The 12,314-nt window shown below is 36.5% G+C and overlaps 2 long non-coding RNA genes across 3 annotated transcripts in view; both read left to right on the forward strand.

The window, feature by feature from the left end:
- Nucleotides 1-12,314, forward strand: part of LOC118012241 — a 344,578-nt gene that overhangs the window by 31,043 nt on the left and 301,221 nt on the right. The gene's annotated exons all lie outside the window — the stretch shown is intronic.
- The window catches only part of LOC118012242, a 56,620-nt gene that overhangs the window by 1,278 nt on the left and 43,028 nt on the right, over nucleotides 1-12,314 (forward strand). The window contains exon 2 of the long non-coding RNA XR_004679651.1: nucleotides 10,640-10,736. This is a non-coding gene — a long non-coding RNA (uncharacterized LOC118012242). The remainder of the gene's footprint in view (nucleotides 1-10,639; nucleotides 10,737-12,314) is intronic.

A 12,314-nucleotide genomic window follows, 5' to 3' on the forward strand; every position in this document is an offset into this window, starting at 1 on the left:
TTAATTTTTTTAAAAGATTTTATTTATTTATTTGACAGAGAGAGAGAGAGACACAGCGAGAGAGGGAACACAAGCAGGGGGAGTGAGAGAGAGAGAAGCAGGCTTCCCGCTGAGCAGGGAGCCTGATGCGGGGCTCGATCCCAGGACCCTGGGATCATGACCTGAGCCGAAGGCAGACGCTTAATGACTGAGCCACCCAGGAGCCCCTATTATTATTTTTTAAATTTGGGGTGCCATGTGGCTTAGTTGGTTAAGCGTCTGACTCTTGATTTCAGCTCAGGTCATGATCTCAGGGTTGTGATATCAAGCCCCGAGTTGGGTCCACTCTGGGCTTGGAGCCTGCTTAAGATTCTCTCTCTGTCCCTTCCTCTGCCCCCATTCCTGTTTGAATGCGCTTGTGCACTCGCTCCCTAAAAAAAAAAAAAGAAATTATTTTTTCTTTCTTTATTTCATTTTGGAGAGTTTCTATAACTATGTCTTCAAGTTCACTGATATTTGTTCCTCAGTATCTAATCACTTGTTATTCCCATTCAGTATGTTTTGATTTCAGACACTGTATTTATATTTTTTCTTTGAATCCTTGAGCCTTTTTATATTTCTAATAGTTATTTTAAGTTTTTTAAAAAATTTTTTTATTGCTAAGATACAATCTCTGTCATGTCTGGACTTAATTCTACTGATTATTCTTTTTCCTATTTAAGGTCCGTACCTTCCTGTGTTTTGCTTGCCAGATGGTTTTTGATTTGGCACTTGATGTTGTGAAATATGAATTGTTGATTGGAAGAATTTTGTTGTATTTCTTTAAAGAGTGTTGGAATTTGTTCTGACAAAACAGTTGTTTATGGATCAATTTGATCCTTTCACACTGTTTTTGAAGCTTTGAGTGAATGAAGCATAGCCTTTATTTCCTGTTCCACTCCCAAGGTGTTACCTTTCTAAAGAACCAATCAAATAACACAGAAGACCATAAATACTCATGTGCTATTAAAATTGGAGTTTAAATACATAAAATTTTGGATTCAACACTTTGGAAAATATACATAATGGGAATACTTTGAAAGTTTCTCAGGTTGGCACGAAAAGAAATTGAACACAGTATCTCTGTATTTTTTGAATAAATGAATTAATAACCTTTGGGGAATCATTATTTAACATTTTATTATGAAAAATTTCACACATACATAAAGTAGAGAGATTTGTGTATTAATCTCTATACCTTCATATATCCATTATCTAATTTATATAATAGTCAACATTTTGCCTTTCTTTTTTTGTAATCACATGCCATTGTCACATCTAACAGAATTAACAATAATTCTCTAGTATCATCCCAATCCGTATACCACATTCCATATGTTGCATTTGGTTATTTTGTTTCTTGAGTCTTTTTTTATTTTGTAAAGTCTTCCTGCCCCTTTCTTGGTCTGTGATTTAGTAGAAGTTTCAGGTTGTATGTTATATAGAATAGTGCTTCTCAACTTTAATTGAGATATATAAATTGTCTAAGGGTTTTACAAAATGCAGATTCTTCTTCAGTAAGTTTGGGAAGGGCCCTAAAATGTTGTATTTCTTTTTTTAAATTAAAACATTTTTACTTTTTAAATTCAAGTATAATTAACATACAGAGTTACATTATTTTCAGGTATACAATTAAGCAGTTCTATTTGTTACTCAGTGCTCATCACGATAAATGTACTCTTCATCCCTTTACCTATTTCACCCATCCCCCTACCCACTCCCCCTGGCACCCACCACTTTTCTCTATTTTTCATTTTTTTTAGAATTTGAACTGTTGATTTTATTTTTTTGTTTCAAGTTTTTACTTAAATTCCAGTTAGTTTCAAGTGTAGGATTTAATGATTCATTACTTGCAAAAAACATCCAGTGCTCATCACAACAAGCACCCTCCCTAATACCCATCAGCTAGTTAACCCATCCCCCTGCCCATCTCCCCTCCAGCAACCCTCAGTTTATTCTCTATAGTTAAGAGTCTGTTTTATGGTTTGCTTCTCCTTTTTTTTTTCATATTTTCATGTTTTGTTTCTAAATTCCATTTACATATGAGTGAAATCATATGGTATTTGTCTTTGTCTGACTTATCTCACTTAGCATAATACTCTCTAGCTCCACCCATGTCATTGCAAATGGCAAGATTTCATCCACTCTTTTTTTTATGGCTGGGTAATAGTCTATTGTGTATATATATATATACCACATCTTCTTTATCCGTTCATCAGTCAGTGGACATTTGGGCTCTTTCCATAGTTTGGCAATTGTAGATAATCTGTCATAAACACCGGAGTGCATGTATCCCTTTGAATCAGTATTTTTGTATCATTTGGGTAAATACCTAGTAGTACAATTGCTGGGTCATAGGGTAGTTCTATTTTTAACTTTCTGAGGAACATCCATACTGTTTTCCAGAGTGGCTGCACCACTTTGCATTCCCACCAACAGTGCTTGAGGGTTCCTTTTTCTCCACATCATCGTCAACACTTGTTGTTTTCTTGAGTTTTTAATTTTAGCCATTCTGACAGGTGTGAGGTGTATCTCATTGTAGTTTTGATTTGCATTTCCCTGATGATGAGTGATATTGAAAGATTTTGTATTTCTTTCTTTTTTTAAAAGATTTATTTATTTATTTTAGAGAGAGAGAGAGAAAGAGAGTGTGAGAGAGAATGTCAAATAGACTCCCTGCTGAGTGTGGAGCTGGTTGTGGGACTCAGTCCCAGGTCCTTGAGATCATAACCTGAAATGAAATCAAGAATCAACTGCCCAACTGACTGAGCCACCTAGGTGCCCTGGTAGATTTTGTGTTTCAAACCAAATCCCAGATGATGTCTATTTTATTTCTTTTCTTTCTTTTTTTTTTTTTTTAAGATTTTATTTATTTATTCATGAGAGACAGAGAGAGAGAGAGGCAGAGGGAGAAGCAGGCTCCCAAGGAGCAGGGAGCCGGATGTGGGATTCGATCTCAGGACGCTGGGATCATGACCTGAGCCGAAGGCAGACGCTTAACCATCTGAGCCACCCAGGCGCCCAGATGATGCCTATTTTGATGGACAGAGAACCACACTTAGAATAGCACAAGTTTCATAGCCGTCTCTGCACTTAATTAATCAGAATCTGCATTTAATAAGATCCCGAGTTGATTCATATGCACATTAAAGTTTGAGAAGTGTGGCTATCAAATGAGAAAGCTGGACTATATATAGTAAGGAAATGATCTCTTTCTTTTCTTTTCTTTTTTACCTTTTCTTAGTCCCTTTAAAGTAGGGTCTGATTTGCCTTTTTTTTTTTTTAATATGGTCAGCTTCTGTTCTGATTGGTCAGTTTGCTTGTCTGATTGATTGATGCCCATGCCATACTGGTTGTTAACTTTTTTGAATATTATCCTTGATTTTTATGTATATATGCATATGTTCATCTATACATTTCATTTTAATAGACAGCCAGATAGACATTTATGAGATATTCAAGGTTATAATGAACAAAAATTTCTTCTTGTTTGTTGTATGTTTTATTTTCTTTGCTTTCCTCTAAACACAAGGAAATTAATGTGTATTACTATTAAGTCATCATCAGATAATTAATAAACATCTCATGGTTTTCACAGTTACCTTCTAGTACTTATCATAATTCCCTTTCATCAGCCAGTGCTTATAGCCCTTAATTTCTTCAAAACATTAGAAGAGAGTGTCAATTAATAATGAGGAATTAGATTGCATTTCTGTGTGCTCAACACTCAGACAAGTACTTGGCTTTCATTTTCTTACTGTCAGTGTTCAGGATTTTTCAGTATTAAGAAATGAAGAGAAGACATTACAGAGCATAATAGGAATATTTGTTGAAAAATTGGATCATAGTTTTAAGCATTATAAAAAGAGCTAGGTATAACTTAAGAAACCTTGAAATTGGGGCAGCTGGGTCGCTCAGTCAATAAGCGTCTGCCTTCGGCTCAGGTCATGATCTCAGGGTCCTGGGATCCAGCCCCACATCTGGTTCCCTGCTTGGCAGGAAGCCTGCTTCTCCCTCTCCCCCTGCTTGTGTTCCCTCTCTCACTGTGTCTCTCTCTGTCAAATAAATAAATAAAAATCTTTAAAAAAGTAACCTTAAAATTACTAGCAAAGAGAGATATTCAATTTTTGAGGATTATTTAAAATACCAAAATAAAAATGTAATTTTAAGGCAAGGTATATTTAAAAAATAATCTCAAATATACTTTACCTGCCTAAATTATATTATTTGATTTTCTTCATTATAGATATTCTTTTCTCTCCAGAGGAAAGTATTTTTTAAAGATAATTTTTATTTTCATTTTTTACATGGTATTTATTATAGTTGTATATATCCATAAACAACATATACTGTTGTTGTTATTGTTGTTGTTGGTGGTGGTCTTTTCTTTCTTTTTTTTTTTTAACGATTATTTATTTATTTATTTGATTTTTTTTTTTAAGATTTTATTTATTTATTTGAGAGAGCGAGAATGAGAGAGAGTACATGAGAGGGGGGAGGGTCAGAGGGAGAAGCAGGCTCCTTGCTGAGCAGGGAGCCCGATGCGGGACTCGATCCCGGGACTCCAGGACCATGACCTGAGCCGAAGGCAGTTGCTTAACCAACTGAGCCACCCAGGCGCCCACAACTCACTTATTTTTTAATACATGTATTTGTGGCTGTAAATTAAACTTCGATACAACTTTAGCTGCATCCCATGTGTAGTGCTTGCATTGTTTTAATTCTTAATATTTTGTTATTGCCATCTATTGTTTTCCTTCCTCCCAAGAAAGGCTGTTTTTACTTGCTGATTTCCAGTTAAATTTTGTTATCAGAGAATTCTGGGAAGCAATGCTTTGGCATTTTTTGACTCTTTTTTTGTTACCTTTTATGAGGTCATTTTTGTACATTTCATATATATTTGAAAAGAAAAAGAAAGTCCAGTATTTATACTTCTTAGATCACTCTTGCTTGCTTGCTTATTTATTTATTTATTTATTTAGAAGGCTCCACACCCAGTGTGGAGCCTAGCACGGGGCTTGAACTCACAACCCTGAGATCAAGACCTGAGCTGAGATCAAGAGTCAGATGCTTAACCAACTGAGCCACCCATGCATCCTGCTAATTTTGTTTTTTAACACTTGATGTATTCAGTAAATTTGTCTTGATCTATCAATATCTGACATATAGGGGTTAAAATTTTCCCCAAATGACTGAGGGCTTTTCAAATTCTCCTTGTATATGAAACCACTTTTGCTTTGTATGTATCAAAACTAGATGTTTTAGTATATACATAGCCATGATTGTTTTATCTTCGTGAACTGTTTATTATTACGTAAGACCTTTCTTGGTTAATGTCTTCATTTTTTGCCTTAAGTTCTACTTAGATGACATTAATACGACATCAACCAGTTCCTTTTGGTTTGTAATGTTTGCATATCTTCATTTCTTTTGGATTCTTGTCCTGTGAAGGTGTTTAGGCGAACAGATGCTATCCTTGACTCAATGTGCCCCTGAGTACATTTTTTGTTACGGGGCTTGTGCCTGTGATTTCCACTTACTTAAAGGGGCAACTGGCTAGAAGTAAGCACTTTGCCAGTCTGGACCCCGACTCAACTCGGAATCTTCTTGGAACCTCTACTGCAGATAGATAATATTTGATATTAATATTTCTTTTTCCTTAAAAATTTTTTTGCTGCAGTTTTGTTAGATTTTAGAATTAATTTCTTTCTTTCCTCCTTTCTTCTTTTCTTTCTTTCTTGATTTCAGAATTTGTTTATGCTTTTTTCTAGTTCCTTTTCTAGTTCCACTATTTTAGGATAGTGCTTCATAAACTTGACTGTATATTGAATACACCTGTGGAGCTTTAAAAACTAGTGACATCTGGTCTGGGTCTCTTCCCCCACCCTCAAACTATTATTTAATTAGTTGGGGGGGGCGTAAGGTTTGGGCATTGGGGTTTTTAAAAGCTTCCCAGGCAATTCTTTTTTTTTTTCTTCTTCTTTTTTTTTTTTTCCTTTTTTCTCAGGCAATTCTAATGTGTACTATAACCTAGCTCTGGGAGCTCTCCCTAGACAAACTTTTCTTTCTGTGAAAGCTGTTACTGGTTCTGACTCAGCAGGGGAAGGAGGAGAATAAAGGGTCTTTTCATTTAGCTGTAGAGTTACAAAGTTCTTGATTTACTTCAGGGCCCCTTAACTTCTCTTTCTATATACCGTTTCTGAGATTTGGGTATCTCTGAAATTGTTCTTACCATGTATAGATTTGTCTTGCATTCATTTGACTGTGGATTGTCTTTGTTTTGCGTTCTCTCTCAATTTATCTTCTTTGAATGCCCCCACATATTTGATCAGTTGATATCACTATTTATTGTTTTTTAGTACTATATTAATAATATACTGTGATATAGTTTCTTATATATGTAATATAGTAGTACCAATACATGTGTATTCTGGTTTTTAAGGGATTCTGAGAGGGATGGTAGATGAATTTGCTCAGATTTTTTCCTTTTTTTTTTTTTTTAGAGAGAAAGAGCGTGGGTGGGGAGGGGCAGAGGGAGGGAGAGAGAATCTCAAGCAGGCTCCACATTCATCATGGAGCCCAATGCAGGCCTCTCTCTCACAGCCCTGAGATCCTGACCTGAGCTGAAATCAAGAGTCAGACACTTAACCAGCGGAGCCACCCAGGCACCCAACTCAGATTCTTTCTGATCTAATCTTTACCTCTTCATTAAACTGTATTTTAACCCATTGTATGAACTAATTGAGTCTTTTTTGTTTTTGTTTCCTGATAAGCTATGCTGTATTCCTCAGAAAGCTCTGCACTGGAAACTTGCCTTCTTTCTGAGGTGACCTGATAGATTATAGTTTTCCTGGACTTTTTCCTTCCTGGAATTTTGGACCAAAGTAGGTCCTGGGAGAGATTTGGAAAGAAGGGAAAAGATCATTTTCATGGCTCCAGAGGTCATGCTCTTGCCACATTGAATTCCATATTTAGAAAGATATCAGATTCATGCTTTACATTAAAGGAGAGAGATATAAAAAGGTTTAATATACTATTTGCAAGAACCAGTTTAATGTTTTAATTCAAAAGAGAAATCTGCAATCATGAAATTTTAGACACTAGTAAGATGTCAGAGAAGATGAAATCATCCAAGTAAACTTATTCCTTAGGCAGGCTTAGGGGTCTTCTTGATTTGACATTATTAAAATTAAGGCAAAAAGTATGCATATAAGGTAACAAACATGTTTTGCCTAAGAGTGTGACTAGGGTTAATACATTTTTTTAATATTTTGTATTATGTATTTCTTACCTGATCTTTTGTTTTTCATTTTCTGTTGTGTTAAAACCTTAATTTACTATTTATTGTGCTTATAGAATATATATAATCCTAGGTCCCAGGGAATGCATTTTGATCAGTACAGGGAACCATATAGTGACAGCTTTATGGATTAATATTGGGAAATAATAAATATTTACTAGATGAAATACACAAAACAGTTGAATAGATTTTGCTCAATCTTCTTTACAATAGTCACCAAGAGACCAGCTGAAAAATATCAGCACTGGAGTGTTATTTTTTGAGAAAATTTATAACAATTGAAAGCAGAACTTTAAGATGAAGTTGCCAGCACAATCTTACAGCATCATCCCTAGGTACTGTCAGTAAGATTGAAATTTTTGATCCCTATCATTATTTTCTACATAGTACATTCACAGACTGAGCACAGGTAAATAATGTTCTTCTGTGAATTCAGTTCATCGTGCCAGTATCTTGAAAGGCACTTTACATCAGTGCTTTCTATCATATATCAACAGGGGATTACTAGTCTCAGCTCTTCTGATTGTATTCTGAAAACTCTGGTATTTATCTTAATCCTCTCTCTTTTCCCTTACCAAGATATCTTTTTCATATCATTCAGGCAGTTTTGCTCGGCATTTTCTTTGGGGATTACAATTTCTTTTATGTCTCTTGGGGTCTCTTCTAATTAGTAGTAGAAAGGAATTAGGGACTCAAACTTTGCTGATTTGTATATGTGCTAGTCTGATCTCACAGCAGTTTTTTTATATTCCTAATAAATACTTTAAGAGATTCAGCTTTCCCAATTGTATGGTTGCCTCTCAGATTATTGACTTCTACCAATTAACAGCTGGTAAATGACTTTACTATGAAAAAAAAAAGTCATGCTTGCTTTTTTTTGGTAGAAGGGAGCCATAAACACAGTGTTATCATTGGAAATTTTTCTAAAGAAAACATTGGGGGGAAAAAAATCCTACCAACTATTAAGAGGAATGAAGTAGAATTCAAATTTGACTGATAAAAACATATTTATCCTTTATAACATGAGTGTCACAGTAAATTTATTTATTTTCATGGTTCAATGATTAAAAGTTTAATTATAAATTAAAATAGTTCTTTTTGGGGCACCTGGGTGGCTCAGTTGTTAACCGTCTGCCTTCGGCTCAGGTCATGATCCCAGAGTTCTGGGATCGAGCCCCGCATCGGGCTCCCTGCTTGGCAGGAAGCCTGCTTCTCCCTCACCCACTCCCCCTGCCTGTGTTCCCTCTCTTGCTGTCTCTCTCTGTCAAACAAACAAACAAACAAACAAACAAATAAACAAATAAATAAATAATTTTAAAAAATAGTTCTTTCTCAGTAAAATGCCCTATTTTTAAACCAGTAATTTTGGGTGCCTGGGTGGCTCATTTGGTTAAGCGACTGCCTTTGGCTCCAGTCATGATCCTGGAGTCCCGGGATTGAGTCCCGCATCGGGCTACCTGCTCGGCAGGGAGTCTGCTTCTCCCTTTCCCGCTCCCCCCTCTTGTGCTCTTTCTCTCTCTCACTCTCTCTCTCAAATAAATAAATAAAATCTTTAAAAAAAAAAAAACAAAACCAGTAATTTTATTGTGACAATTTAGTTAGGACATTTAAATTTATTTTATTTGCTTAAACGTGGAAACCAAACACAATTTTCCCCTCATTTTATTTAGGCTAGCCTTAGGCAAAAACTGTAGCTAGTCCCTCTCAATATCTTGTTTTTCTCTTCTCTCCACTTGTTCTTACTTTGTGATATTGATCCCCGTCAGGAACTTAAAGTTCTCATGTCCTCTGTTCTTTTGTCTTCTCTTTAAAACTCCATCTCAAGAAAGCATCATTCGATTCATTCAAATTAATAGACATTTTATTAAACTTTATGAATTTGCATTCTAACATAGGACAAAGTTCTAATTTTGCTTACACACCTGTAAATGAAATTCAAATTTGGCATGAGTTGGAGTGGGGAAATTTGGGGGAAATTTAAGCTTACTGTTGTGCTTGAAAATCATCCAATAAATGATTGCTTCTCTGGATTTGTGCTGGATTGTCTCTTGTCAACTCAGCACCGTTACTACTACTTCCTTCTGAGGCTGGGAACTATATTTTCAAGAATGCTCCGCTGTGAATGGTTGTAGATTAGAGCCTTCCGAATTTCAGTCTTTCGAATTCCAAAAGAACAGTTCTTTTACTGTTGTCTGAGGAGATTAGCTTCCCTTTGCCTGAAGAACATATGATGAGCTCTCCTGAAGTAATCATCTTTCTGAAAAATGTCAATCATCCTTAAAATTCAGTTCCACTTCTTATCATTTCTTCTAGACCTATAATTAGACAGAAAGCTCTATATGCCACAAGAAGATGGATACAAAATGTGACCTGAGAGGAGATACCAAACTTGCCAAATATGCCAATATGCATATTTCTAAGCAAAGACTCTGGACTTAGTGTTGTCTTGAGTACCTGGGAGAGGCTCTATAAGTTTGCTCAGTTGGTTGACTAAAACCTGAACCCAGTAGTGGCTATTGTCAGAGTCTGGGATTGATTTTACTGTCCTTACAAGCTAATAAGTTAGCCTGTTACAGTTTCATGGAATACATAAGACTCTTGGGGTCAGATATAAAGAACTTTATTACTGTATAACAAGTAGTATGGGCATAACTTCTGCATCATTTCCCCTGTTCTCTAAGTCTCAGAGGGATAATTCAGAGGGCACAAGTAGATGATGTGCATGCTATGGGTTTGTGTTTTAGATGAGGAACAATGAGCTTGGGAATCTACCTATTCTATGGCAAGTGTATGCTTTGGTTGATGGGGACATTACTTCCTACCTGAAATGATTGCTGAAAACACAACCATGGGAAATAGCATGCATTAAGAGCAATCAGGGCCTTGTATTCATGGAACTGGCAAGAGCATGCAGTTTGGCTCAGAGTCCATGGTGGAATGCCTTTCCCATAAGTCTACTTGTCCTACATGTTCTTGGCAAAACTCAGATTTTCAACTTTATTTGCACTTCATTGATCATTCTAATTAATCTGAAGGATTGAGGCTGAGACAAATCCATTCAATTTGTTTCATACAACATTTAATTAAGGATACTAGCAACATGACTCTAAGCATCAGAATGAGGCCATCCTGCAGTATTGACCTCCCATCTGTCTCCCAAGGTGCTGGGCTCAGTTAAGTGTGAGTAAGTCCCAGGAGGATCAGTATGTCTCATTTCAGAATGGCAGGATGTAATCTAAGTCCAGTCTGTTACCCATTATGATTCTTTCAAAGGAGTTTAGACTGACTTGCTGATCTTTGGTTTCATTGCTAATGTTACAGGGGCAATAGATGGTACAAAACCAATCGTCATTCCCAATGGAGAGACATTCTTGGACCGTTCTCTTCCACAGACAAACATACAACTTGAAGAGCACAGGTAACTTCAGTTTGGGATTTGTTGGTAAACCTGATTTGGATGACCATTACCTTACTTTGGTTTAACCACATGGGCAGTGTAATCAAGTAGTTGCAGCCTTGATTGCTACACATAGCATAACCCAAGGCTGTTTGGATGTTAGGGGAGGCATATGAATTTGTCTCAGTCAGATCGAAACAGTTGTGTCAGTGTTGTGTTTGTACACATACGAGGAGAGATACGTGTACTGAAGCTGATGTTGGTAGCACCAGGAATAAGAGAATGGTTAAGGATCAGTCCCGTCCAAATGGATTTTTCTGGTTTTATAGCACATAGAGAGGGATGACAAACCTGGCAGCAAGTTAGATAGCCAGGTGCGGTTGCTGCTTGACTCAGAGCACAGTAATTGTTAAAATGCACATACTCAACAATTAGTGGGAATGCTTATATTGGTTCCCTGACCTATTTAGTGAAAAGGAGGGTCAAATGGAAGGCCCTGGAGCTGTTTCTTCTTGCCCTAATAATAAACAGATGCAATAGAGCTTCCCTGCAGTGATTTCAGACATTTGTGGCATCATCACACACTTAAAAGAAGCAAGAATGATGATTCATATTACATTCCTATTAAACTTGTCTCTTGTGTAGAAGACAACAGCACTTGGAGAAGGACTTAATCAGGTAGTGACTTCATTAGCAGGTAGTGTTCTGGATGTGATTTCTTTACTTGAGCAAATTAACTTTGTCCATAGGTCATAGTATACAGCTACTGATCAGGCAAATTCCTTTTTTTCTTTATAACTTATTAACAAAGACAAATCAGAAGCAGTTGAATAAGAAGAAAAAGTCTGCAAGAGAAGTTTCGGAGGAGGGTGCATTCCACATAGAGACTAATTAATACTATGGCTATAAACTGAGGCTGGGGTGGAACATATCGGGCACAGGATAAGGTTGAAAAAGTAGGCTAGGGCTTGATGGTGTAGGGCTTTTTAGAAAACAATTTAGGTAAAGGATTTTAGATTTTATTTTAGGAGTAATAGGCAGGGCATTGGTATGATCTGATTTATAATTTAGAAGATTCCTTTGGCTGTTTTATGGTTAATGGATTGAAGTGGGACAAGAGTGTCAGGCAGGAAACAACTAGAAGGCTATTTGAGAGTGCAAGTGAGAGATGATGTTGGCTTGGACTGAGGTGGTAGTGGAGAGGCAGTGAAATACATGGGTTAGAGAAATATTTTCAAAAGCAGAGTTAATAGAATTTCATGATGGATTGAAGGTGAGAAGTCAAGGATGACTCTAGGTTTTAGGCTTGAGCAACTGAATGGTTAATAGTGCAGTTTACTGAGCTAGAGAAGACATGAGGAGTGAGGTAAGAGAGTGAAGAATGTACGGGGATGTTGTGGTTGGGGAGTGGGAAAACTGAGAATTCTTTAGAGCATCTAGTGTTTGAGATGCCAAATAAATAGCCAATGGAGATGTCCAGTAGGCAGTTGGATATATGAGTCTGGCATTTGAGGAAGTGGTCCAGAACAGGTATAGGTTTTTGAGTTATTGATTTAAAGATGGTATTTAAAGACATGGGGTATCCTAAAGGTAAGGAAA

This window comes from Mirounga leonina, unplaced genomic scaffold (assembly GCF_011800145.1).
Source record: "Mirounga leonina isolate KUSES-001 unplaced genomic scaffold, KU_Mleo_1.0 Mir_151, whole genome shotgun sequence".
NCBI lineage: Eukaryota > Metazoa > Chordata > Mammalia > Carnivora > Phocidae > Mirounga > Mirounga leonina.